The sequence below is a fragment of the Aethalodelphis obliquidens genome, unplaced genomic scaffold (genome assembly GCF_003676395.1).
Source record: "Aethalodelphis obliquidens isolate GAN/ISIS:26980383/991018 unplaced genomic scaffold, ASM367639v1 scaffold6, whole genome shotgun sequence".
Taxonomy (NCBI): domain Eukaryota; kingdom Metazoa; phylum Chordata; class Mammalia; order Artiodactyla; family Delphinidae; genus Aethalodelphis; species Aethalodelphis obliquidens.
Window position 1 is genome coordinate 45,716,155 of NW_020837950.1, and position 12,016 is coordinate 45,728,170.

The 12,016-nt window shown below is 38.0% G+C and overlaps 1 long non-coding RNA gene across 4 annotated transcripts in view; it reads right to left on the reverse strand.

The window, feature by feature from the left end:
• Nucleotides 1-12,016, reverse strand: part of LOC113619001 (uncharacterized) — a 93,405-nt gene that overhangs the window by 50,213 nt on the left and 31,176 nt on the right. For all 4 annotated transcript variants that reach the window (XR_003432239.1, XR_003432242.1, XR_003432241.1 and 1 more), the window contains exon 2: nucleotides 9,628-9,751. This is a non-coding gene — a long non-coding RNA (uncharacterized LOC113619001). The remainder of the gene's footprint in view (nucleotides 1-9,627; nucleotides 9,752-12,016) is intronic.

Genomic DNA, 12,016 nt, shown 5'->3' on the forward strand with positions numbered 1-12,016 from the left:
AAAAAAAAAAAAAAAAAAAAAAAAAAAAAGCTTTCTCATTCTTTTTTTACCAATACACAGTACTACATTCAACAGTTAAACTATAATTATTTAACCAATCTCCTATGCACAGGCAATTACATTATTGCCAGTCTTTTTTTTTTACATTGATAACAAAATGTTACTTTATTTATACATTTTTTTTTAAATACAAATATCATGTTTAATTCATTTTTTTTACATCTTTATTGGAGTATAATTGCTCGACAATGGTGTGTTAGTTTCTGCTTTATAACAAAGTGAATCAGTTATACATATACATATGTTCCCATATCTCCTCCCTCTTGCATCTCCCTCCCTCCCACCCTCCCTATCCCACCCCTCTAGGTGGTCACAAAGCACCAAGCTGATCTCCCTGTGCTATGTGGCTACTTCCTACTAGCTATCTATTTTATGTTTGGTAGTGTATATATGTCCATGCCACTCTCTCACTTTGTCACAGCTTACCCTTCCCCCTCCCTATATCCTCAAGTCCATTCTCTAGTAGGTCTGTGTCTTTATTCCCATCTTACCCCTAGGTTCTTCATGACCTTTTTTTTCTTTCTTAGATTCCATATATATGTGTTAGCATACAGTATTTGTTTTTCTCTTTCTGACTTACTTCACTCTGTATGACAGACTCTAGGTCCATCCACCTCACTACAAATAACTCAATTTCATTTCTTTTTATGGCTGAGTAATATTCCATTGTATATATGTGCCACATCTTCTTTATCCATTCATCTGTCGATGGGCATTTAGGTTGCTTCCATGTCCTGACTATTGTAAATAGAGCTGCAGTGAACATTTTGGTACATGACTCTTTTTGAATTATGGTTTTCTCAGGGTATATGCCCAGTAGTGGGATTGCTGGGTCGTATGGTAGTTCTATTTGTAGTTTTTTAAGGAACTTCCATACTGTTCTCCATAGTGGCTGTATCATTTTACATTCTCACCAACAGTGCATGAGGGTTCCCTTTTCTCCACACCCTCTCCAGCATTTATTTTTTCTAGATTTTTTGATGATGGCCATTCTGACCGGTGTGAGATGATATCTCATTGTAGTGTTGATTTGCATTTCTCTAATGATTAATGATGTTGAGCATTCTTTCAATGACTAATATTTGTTGGCAATATGTATATCTTCTTTGGAGAAATGTCTGTTTAGGTCTTCTGCCCATTTTTGGATTGGGTTGTTTGTTTGTTTGACATTGAGCTTCATGAGCTGCTTGTAAATTTTGGAGATTAATCCTTTGTCAGTTGCTTCATTTGCAAATATTTTCTCCCATTCTGAGGGTTGTCTTTTGGCCTTGTTTATAGTCTCCTTTGCTGTGCAAAAGCTTTGAAGTTTCATTAGGTCCCATTTGTTTATTTTTGTTTTTATTTCCATTTCTCTAGGAGGTGGGTCAAAAAGGATCTTGCTGTGATATATGTCATAGAATGTTCTGCCTATGTTTTCCTCTAAGAGTTTGACAGTGTCTGGCCTTACATTTAGGTCTTTAATCCATTTTGAGTTTATTTTTGTGTATGGTGTTAGGGAGTGTTCTAATTTCATACTTTTACATGTAGCTGTCCAGTTTTCCCAGCACCACTTATTGAAGAGGCTGTCTTTTCTCCACTGTATATTCTTGCCTCCTTTATCAAAGATAATGTGACTATATGTGCGTGGGTTTATCTCTGGGCTTTCTATCCTGTTCCATTGATCTATATTTCTGTTTTTGTGCCAGTACCATACTGTCTTGATTACTGTAGCTTTGTAGTATAGTCTGAAGTCATGGAGCCTGATTCCTCCAGCTCCATTTTTCATTCTCAAGATTGCTTTGGCTATTTGGGGTCTTTTGTGTTTCCATACAAATTGTGAAATTTTTTGTTCTAGTTCTGTGAAAAATGCCAGTGGTAGTTTGATAGGGATTGCATTGAATCCATAGATTGCTTTGGGTAGTAGAGTCATTTTCACAATGTTGATTCTTCCAATCCAAGAACATGTATATCTCTCCATCTATTTTATTGCCAGTCTTTAACAGCAACAAATAAAGCTTTTTTTTTTTTGGCTGGGCCACACAGCTTGTGGGATCTTAGTTCCCTGACCAGGGAACTAAGGCCCTCTGCAACGAAAGCACGGAGTCCTAACTACTGGACCGCCAGGAAACTCCTGACAACAAATAAGGCTTTAATGAATAACATTGAACATAGGTCATTTTGCACTTACACAAGTTTATCTGTAGGAAAAATTCCGAGAAGTGGAATTACCATCTGGAAGGATACAGCAGTTAAATACATATTATCAATGTATCCTTCTTTGATGTTGCAGCAGTCCATACACTTACCATCTATGTGGGAGACTACATGGTTCCCCAAACTCATGTCAACATAGTGTTTTATGAAATTTGTTGCTATCTGCCCCATTAAGAATGGAAAAGCAGTGTCAGTGATGCTTTAATTTGAATTTTTCTTTTTATGAGTGAGGTTGAGTACCGTCTAGGTTTAAGAGCCAATTATATTTTGTTTTTCATGATCTGATCATATCATTTACTCACTTTTCTATTGTGTTTTTTGTTATTTTTTTATTGATTTGGTGGAGACTTTATATCAAGGAAATTAGCCCTTTGCTTATGATTTGAAGTATTTTTTCAATTTTCATTTGTTTTCTGACGCTTTTAACAACTTTCTTGAGATATGATTGACTTACAATAAACTGCTTATATTTATAAAGTGTACACCTTGAAAAGTTTCAAACAGCTCTATTGAGGTACAGTTGACATGCAATAAACTGTACATATTTAAAGTATACAGTTTGATAAATTTTTACTTATTTATACACTCTTGAAATTATCACCACAATCAAGATAATTATTTGTAATCCCTCTCTCTTGTTCCTCTCAGCCTCCCACTCCATCCCTCAGACAACAACAGATCTGCTCTCTGCCCCTGTTGATTTGCATTTTCCATAGTTTTATGTAAATGGAAACATCCAGTACATACTGTTCTTTGTCTGGCTTCTTTCACTCTGCATAATTATTATGAGATTCATGCATGTTAATTTTTTATTGCTGAGTAGTATCCACAATCATCCCAAATGATTTCCAAATGGTTTCAGAAAGATATATATAGAGAAAGAATATGAAAAAGTAAATGAAGAAAAACGTAAACAATTGATGAAATTGGGTAAAGAATACATGGGAACTCATTGAACTATTTCTTTAAAAAGAAAAAGGCTTTACTCAGATCAAATTCACATACTGTATAATTTACCCTTTTAAAGTGTACAATTCAACATTTTTTAGTGTATTCACAGGTTCTGGGGATTAGGATATGGGCAGATTTGGGAGGGCCATCATTTTGCATAGCACAATGTCTATTCATTGCCCATTTTAAAATTGTCATTTGTCTTTTTATTACTGAGTTGTTCTTTATATATTCTGAATACAAATCTCTTATCAGATATATGTTTTGCACATATTTTCTACCATTCCATGGGTTGTCTTTTCACTTTCTTGATGGTGTCCTTTGAAGCACAAAAGTTTTAAATTTTAATAAAGTACAATTTATCTACTTTTTTTTTGTCATTTGTGTGTTGTTTAACCCAGGGCCATGAAAATTTATTCCTATGTTTTCTTCTACAAGTTTTATCATTTAAGCTGTTACATTTCAGTATTCCATTCTTAGTTACCATTTATTTATGGTGAGAGACAGAGGTCCAATTTTATTCTTTTCCATGTGGATATCTAGTTGCCTTAACAGCATTTGTTGGAAATAATATTCTTTTCCCATTGAATGGTCTTTGTAACCTTGGCAAAAATCAAATGACCATAAATGTAAGGGTTTATTTCCAGACCCTCAATTCTATTCCACTGATGTGTAAGTCTACCCTTATGCCAGTACCATACCATCCTGATTACTGTAGCTTCACAGTAAGTTTTGAAATCAAGAAATGTGAGTCCTCCAGCATCATTCTTCTTTTAAAGTTTGTTTTGGCTATTCAGGTTCCCTTGCATTTCCATATGAATTTCAAGATCAGCCTGTCAGTTTTTGCCAAAAGCAGCTAGGATTCTCATTTGATTTAGGATTCTCTTAACTCTGTAGGAATTTAAGAACAATTTGGGGAATAATGACATCTTAAAAATATTGTCTTCCAACCCATGAACATGGGATGTGTTTCTATTTATTTTAAATCTTCTGTCTTTCAATAATGTTTAGTAGTTTTCAGTGTACATGACTTGCACTTCTTCTGTTAAAAGTATACCCAGGGCTTCCGTGGTGGCGCAGTGGTTAAGAATCCACCTGCCAATGCAGGGGACACGGGTTCCAGCCCTGGTCCAGGAAGATCCCACATGCTGCGGAGCAGCTAAGCCCGTGTGCCACAACTACTGAGCCTGCTCTCTAGAGCCTGCAAGCCACAACTACTGGAGCCTTCGCACTGCAACGAAGAGCAGCCCCTGCCCACCGCAACTAGAGAAAGCCCGGGCACAGCAAAGAAGACCCAAGGCAGCCAAAAACAAATAAATTAATTTTTTAAAAAAAGAAATCAACTCCTTTAAAAAAATAAGTATACCCAAGTATTTTATTCTTTTTCATGCTATCATAAATGGATTGTTTCCTTAGTATCATTTTCAGAATATTTATTTCTAGGATATAGAAATATAATTGATTTTTCTATATTGATTTTATATCCTGAAAACTTCCTCAAATTAATTATTTAGTAGTTTAATTATAATTAAACACATATTTATATACTTATATATTTATACACTTAGATTTAATTAAAGATGTTCCTTGTCTCTTCCAACTTCTGGTGATGGCCAGCATTCCTTGGCATTCCTTGATGGGTAGTCAAATCACGCTAGTCTCTGCCTCCATCTTCACGTTGCTTTTTCTTCTGTGTCTATCATCTCCTCTGTGTCTCTCTTATAAGGATACTTGTCATTGGATTTAGGTTCTATATGGTTAATCCAGGATGATCTCCTCATTGCAACATCTTTAATTAAACCTACAAAGACACTTTTTCCAAATAAAATAGCAGTCATAGAGTCTGAGGATTAAAAATAAACATATCTTTTGTAAGGCCACCATTTAGCCCACTACAGATATCAACTGAGAATGTAGAGTAGGCAGTGTTATATGAGATTTGGACTTCTCATATTATAGATGTTTTTAAAGCAGTGGAACTGAATGGTGCAACTTAGAAAGTACAGAAAAAATCTAAGGACCAAACCTTGGGGCCCTACATAACTTAGCAGTCAGGAAAAGGATAAGAGTCCAGCAAAGAAAAAGGGAAACACATGCTCTGTGAGGACAGAAAGTTGTCTGTTTTGTTCCTTAATTGTTTGCCATTATCTTAGGTCCTGGTATTTAGAAAACACTCCAAAAGAAAAGAACAAAAACAAAACTCCAAACATTCCATATGATTGCTTTCGATTAGGTGGCCATTAAAGTAAGGAAAAAACAAAAACATGCCCGTGTGGTATTGCAGAATTCCAGCGTAAAAGGTATTTTCAAGAAGAGATGCTTCCTCTTCCAGCTGTGGAGCCGCATGTGGAGGAGCTCTTGTCTATGCCAGCAGCCATGCTGCCCAAGGGTCCGCTGCAGTCTGTGCAGGTCTCGGGAAGCAGGAAGGTGACCACAGCCCTGGCACAGCACAAAGAGCTAACTGTTTCAACAAGGTGAACAGTGGCCCCTGGAGATGACTGAGCTGCTTGCTCTGCAATGTATGCTCCTGGAACCTGTCCTGTTCCTGTGGAGAGCGCGGCTCCCCTGCGTGGACATCCGTGCTTGTGTGAAGGGTGGCCCACATTTCTGCAACCTGCTAGCCCATCTCCAAAGCTCTGGTGGCCAGTTACCAGAAATACATGGATGGGGCTTCAGGAAGGAAATCAAAAACACCCTCATCTAGCAGGACCAGACCCTCCCTGCTAGCAGCTGCTCCTATCACTGAAAAGCCAAAGAGTTCAGAGGCCCTGGTGCATGCAGCAGCCACCAGAAGCCTTACAGAGAAGCCAGCCACAAGGAACAGGGCTCACCTTTATATTAAACAATGGTTGTGGGATTTTAAGTTTTAAAAGAAAGGGGTGGGGGCCCCTTCCAGGTTAAGATGATGTGAACACAGACATCTATTTTTTTTCCCTCCCCAAACCCCGTGTGAAAGTATAATAAATGAGTTTTGTTCTAAACCTACAAGTGTGGGGAAAGCGGTAGAGGAAACGACAGCGACAACATTTTGAAAGGTGGAAAGCGGATGGATGTGTGATAACTGATTTAGCACCCCCAAGAAACTCAGATCCCAAGCTGGCAGCAAGGAGAGTTCAAAATCAACAAAATTTGCACCACAGCCTCAAAACGATCAGAAATTGGCAATGCTAGAAAAATGTGAAGCACAGTGTGAAGAAGAGTTCCTAAATAAGGGGGTGTAGGCAAAAGCCGTTTGAGAAACAGTAAAAATCCCAGGTCCCTTTGCTCCAACCTAGGAAAAACAGAGGAGGGATGCCAGGAGACCATATGGCCAGTGAATTGCTGAATGCAGACACCTCTAGCCTTCTTCCCCAGTACAACTCCCAACATGCTGGCAGCCAGACATTTACCCTCCAGAAAAGAAACTGAGGCTCCTTTCCACAGACGCTGATCTGCCTAAAAGCAAGACCTAAAGGCACTGACCTCAGAGTTTCCCCTATAAATGGCCCACCCAGATTCCGATTCAGTGAAGCTCAGAGTTGAAAAGTCCTTCCCACAGGCTCAGGGTGTGAATCAGTTTTTTAGTCTCACGCTTTCTTGATCATGAGCAGAGAGCCAAGGGATTACAAGCCCAAAGAAGAAAGGCTCTGCCACAGAAACTGGAAACCAAAATAAGTAAAGAGAAAAAAAAGGCAACTGTGGAGGAGGGAAAAACTAGATCCAACATGACTGGCTATGAATGGATAATTGTGGAAGCGGAATAATAGTAGGTAGGGATTCACTGTATCATTGTATCACTGTAGATATTAAAATTTTATGTAATATGAAGTTTTAGAAGGGATGGTAGGAAAGGTTTGGATTTCTCAGCAATACTGGAAACAAAAAGACAATAGAGCAATGCCTTCAAAATTTCTAATAATTGAAAAAATTTCCAGACAAATTCTATAACTAGACAACCTATAAATCAAGTGCAAAGGAAGCACCCGAGTAGATGGACTGGCCCTAATGAATCAATGACGGTCCACTCACTCTACTAGGAAGTAAGACGAAGTATTCGGGTGCACATACAGGTTGGTTGGTATATTTGGTAATGGAAATAAGAGCCAGTTCTCTTCTGATTGCTTTACTTTGAGGAGCACATAGTCTAGTGGGACATATGGATACATAAAGAGATAGTGTTTATATGTACTAAAATAAAATGGCTGAGTTCTGTTATAGAGCCATGCATAGTCTTATGGGACCCCAGCCTTTTGGCTCAGGAAAGGCTTTAAGGGGTATGTAATGCCTGAGATGAGTCTTAAGGAATGAATAGTGGTTACCCAGAGAAGAAGGAAGGGAAAAGCATTCGAAGCAGAAAGACTGCCATTAACAAAGGACAAAGGAATAAAATATCTTGGTGTGTATGGAATATAGCACAGAACCAAGCACAGAAAGTGTGCAGTAAATACTCACTGGCATCAATTAAATCACTTGGTATTTCCATGGACTTGGCATATCTAGGGTTACTAGAGGCTAGAAATGAAGCCAGAAAGTATACTGCAACTGTCTGTTACTCAAGTGTTAATCATTTTGAGACAGCAGAGTCAAGAAACAAGGTGCTGAAAACCGTATTCTGGAAGAGGTATTAAGGAGCTGGAAAATAGGAAACAACCGAGATGCTAAGGCTTCATCTACTGATGGACTGCAGCACTTATTTTTAGGAGTTTTCTGATTGATTCACAGTTCGAAGATTATTTTTGAACTGATTGAATTTAGCCTTGGCTGATACTGCATTTGTTAAATTCAGCAATCTTTATCTTTACCTATTCTTTTGCTAGTTCATTCTACAAAAATTTTTAAGTACCCACTTGTATAGACACTTTATATAAAACAGTTCTTGGGGCTTTTGTAGTCTGGATGGAAAGGCATATGCTAGAGAAATTATGCATGATTAAATATACAGATGGTATTTTTATATGGCACAAGGTTCCTGCCATATGACACAACTAGAATGTTCAAATATTTCAATACCAATAAGGTCGGCCTCAATCTTAAAAATATTACTGCAATGTTGGTGGGAATGTAAATTGATATAGCCACTATGGAGAACAGTATGGAGGGTCCTTAAAAAACTACAAATAGAACTACCATATGACCCAGCAATCCCACTACTGGGCCTATACGCTGAGAGAACCATAATTCAAAAAGAGTCATGGACCAAAATGTTCACTGCAGCTCTATTTACAATAGCCAGGATATGGAAGCAACCTAAGTGTCCATCAACAGATAAATGGATGAAGAAGATGTGGCACACATATACAATGGAATATTACTCAGCCATAAAAAGAAATGAAATTGAGTTATTTGTAGTGAGGTGGATGGACCTAGAGACTGTCATACAGAGTGAAGAAAGTCAGAAAGAGAAAAACAAATACAGTATGCTAGCACATATATATGGAATCTTAAAAAAAAAATGTTTATGAAGAACCTGGGGGCAGGATGGGAATAAAGACACAGACCTACTAGAGAATGGACTTGAGGACACAGGGAGGGGGAAGGGTAAGCTGGGACGAAGTGAGAGAGTGGCATGGACTTATATATACTACCAAATGTAAAATAGATAGCTAGTGGGAAGCAGCCACATAGCACAGGGAGGTCAGCTCAGTGCTTTGTGACCACCTAGAGGGGTGGGATAGGGAGGGTGGGAGGGAGAGAGACTCAAGAGGGAAGAGATATGGGGATATATGTCTATGTATAGCTGATTCACTTTGTTATGAAGCAGAAACTAACACACTATTGTAAAGGAATTATACTCCAATAAAGATGTTAAAAAAAATACTAAGTACAATGGTAATTTTTAGTGCATATTACAAACAAGTGCCAGGAAAAAAAACAAAACAAATTTGGTCTTTATATGTGTTCATTATAATGAAAATACTAACCACTACTTACTATTCATGTGAAATTATAAATTTTTATTCAAGATGAGTCCAAGCCTATTGGATAGACTTTGAATACTAGTAAAATGACAGAACATACTACAGGGAAAGAGTAAGAACATATAGACTCATTTTCTTTTAAGTTTGAAAAAAGGAGTCTTTGATTCAAATGGAGCTTCTGTGTGGTGAATTAATGGGTCATCATAACCAAATGATCGTAAGTCACAATTTAACTGAAAACCAGAAGGATAAAAATAGCAAAGACTAAACATATAATATCCTTCTTTCTTCATCTTTGCTTCTGGAAGGTGTGTCTTTCCTGAACTATGAATCATTGCCTCAGACCTTGCAAATTTGTTCCATGAGAGGGAAGTACCAGAGAGCATTAATACTCTCATTGTGGGTATCCCTGCTCAGGAGCGAAACGGTGCACAGTCTGCAGTTTGGATAACTCTCCTTCCCCATAGGTTGCATAAAATGGAAACTAATGTTAAAAGAAAAATAGTCCAAGTAGTTTCAGCCTTACCTTTCTATAACAGCTGTAGTGACTGTATTAACAGAAGGAAGATCTTATTGCCTCCTAGCCTTCTTTAACCAGCCTGGGTTATTGTCATAAGCAGCCACATCACAGAACTTCCAACAGCCCAATCCTAAAAGGTAAATGAAAGTGTGATTCATTAAACGTACAGTTTACGCTTGATATTTTGGCAACCGTTGCTACTCTATAAGCCTAGAAATAAAATGAATAGGGCTTGAATTTTGAACCAGAATCAAAATTGAGGTTTTCTTTCTTTCAAGACTTAGCTTGCTTGTTACAGAATTTTACCAAATTTCCAGATTACTAATCGTTATATTAACAAAAAGCAATTTCAATATTGTTAGAAGTATAGCATTGTTGGGCTTCCCTGGTGGCACAGTGGTTGAGAATCTGCCTGCCAATGCAGGGAACACGGGTTCGAACCCTGGTCTGGGAAGATCCCACGTGCCGCAGAGCAACTAGGCCCGTGAGCCACAACTACTGAGCCTGCGCGTCTGGAGCCTGTGCCCCGCAACAAGAGAGGCCGCGACAGTGAAAGGCCCGAGCACCGCGATGAAGAGTGGCCCCCGCTCGCCGCAACTAGAGAAAGCCCTCGCACAGAAACGAAGACCCAACACAGCCAAAAATAAAAATAAATAAAAATTTTTTTAAAAAGTATAGCATTGTCTAGAGTCTGTGCATGTACTTTATTTCTGATATTTTTGCATTCCCTATAATTTCTATTTTTAATATATTCCTTTTGGTTATTCTATTAAAAAATAAAAATTAGGATTGACTTTTTAGCTTTTCTCCCAAGACATTTTTCTTTCCGTATATGAAACAAAAATTGCAAATGACAACATCTTCAAAATTATATAGAAATAAGTTATGTACCATTTATACTCTTATTTGTCTTCCCAATAATAGTTGCTTAAACAATTATGATAACGAATTTGTGGGTGAAATTATTATTACTTTGTATTTCTTTAAGCTTTCCTGGCTCATTCAGTGTACAACAGCAACACCTACTGGACATTTTTGTACTTCTCAGATAAGAATCATCTCACTACCATTCAAAGTATGAAATTGGCTAAGGAATGCAATTTATACGGGTATTACTGATGATTATAGTTCTTAACACTGCTCTGATCAGCAAACCTGTGAATTTACAGAGTTCACCTAACATAAAGAATGATGATCAGCCTCACAATTATTGAGTATTTAAAGGTGAGAGAAGTATTTAAAAATGTGTGAAGATACACATATAGTCAGTCTGTGCTTCAAATTTAGTATGTCATATTAATTATTTTCTAAAACTGATTTATAAGGGAAGCAGAGCCAATGCCTGAATTGTTGGTAATAAAAATTCTCAGAGTTAAGCCACTCATTCTCACTCACGTTCCTGTACATCTGTGGAAAGATTCTTAATAGAGCTAATTGATGCCATTGTGATAAAATCAATGCACAAAAGCAAAATAACGTACGCTATCCGAGGAGATGATATGTAAGTGCAGTTAACAAGGGGGAAAAGCTATGCTAATAACAACATTCTCATTTTCTCTTGCCACAGTAAAGTTGGATTTGTCAGAATTCAATTAAAATCAGCGTGGGAGAGAGGATTTTACACATTCATGGAGAAACATATATAGCTGCCGTCCAAATGCAATAATACAGTATTTAATATAGTTCTGATACTCTCACCACTTTTCTCCCCAGAATAACTGAACCTCACTAACTCTGCACACAGCTCCCCCGCTAGATTGGATCAGAGACCCAGAAAGACCTAGTTATGTAGAAGAAAAAACTCATCCTTAGCTCCATGTTTTGGGGGTTCATCCAGCTTGTTCTTAGGATCAGGCATGCGGGAAAGATTCGGGACTTAGATTCTGGTGTAGGGTGGGAGGGAGCAAAATGGAGTCATTTGCAAAAGGTAAAAAAGGACAGAGGCACTCCTAGAGAGCTCGGTCATGTAATCACTCATTTAATTAATCAGACATTACTCAGTGAATTTCTATATCCGCAGAGCACTGATCTGGGGACTGGGGACTGTATAGCAGGGGTCGGCAAGCTACTGCCAGCCTGGGGCCCATTTTTGCACAGCCTGTGAGCTAGGGATGAATTTTGCATTTTCAAAGGTTGTTGAAAAAAGAAAAGAATATGTGTATGGGGAAAAACTCGGGTATTTCCTCCTATGAGTCTCCTTTACTCTCACACTACTCCTGCATTCACAACAATTCTGACATTAGATGTGAGGGTGTTTCCCCCACCAAGAAATCCTGTGACACCAGCGGGGTGTCCTACGATTCAACTCAATTTTGACACTGCCTACCTGGAGATAGCATCCGATCCCACAGGTTAAGCGCTCAGTCCCATAAGACCGTTCCCCTTTTCAGATGCC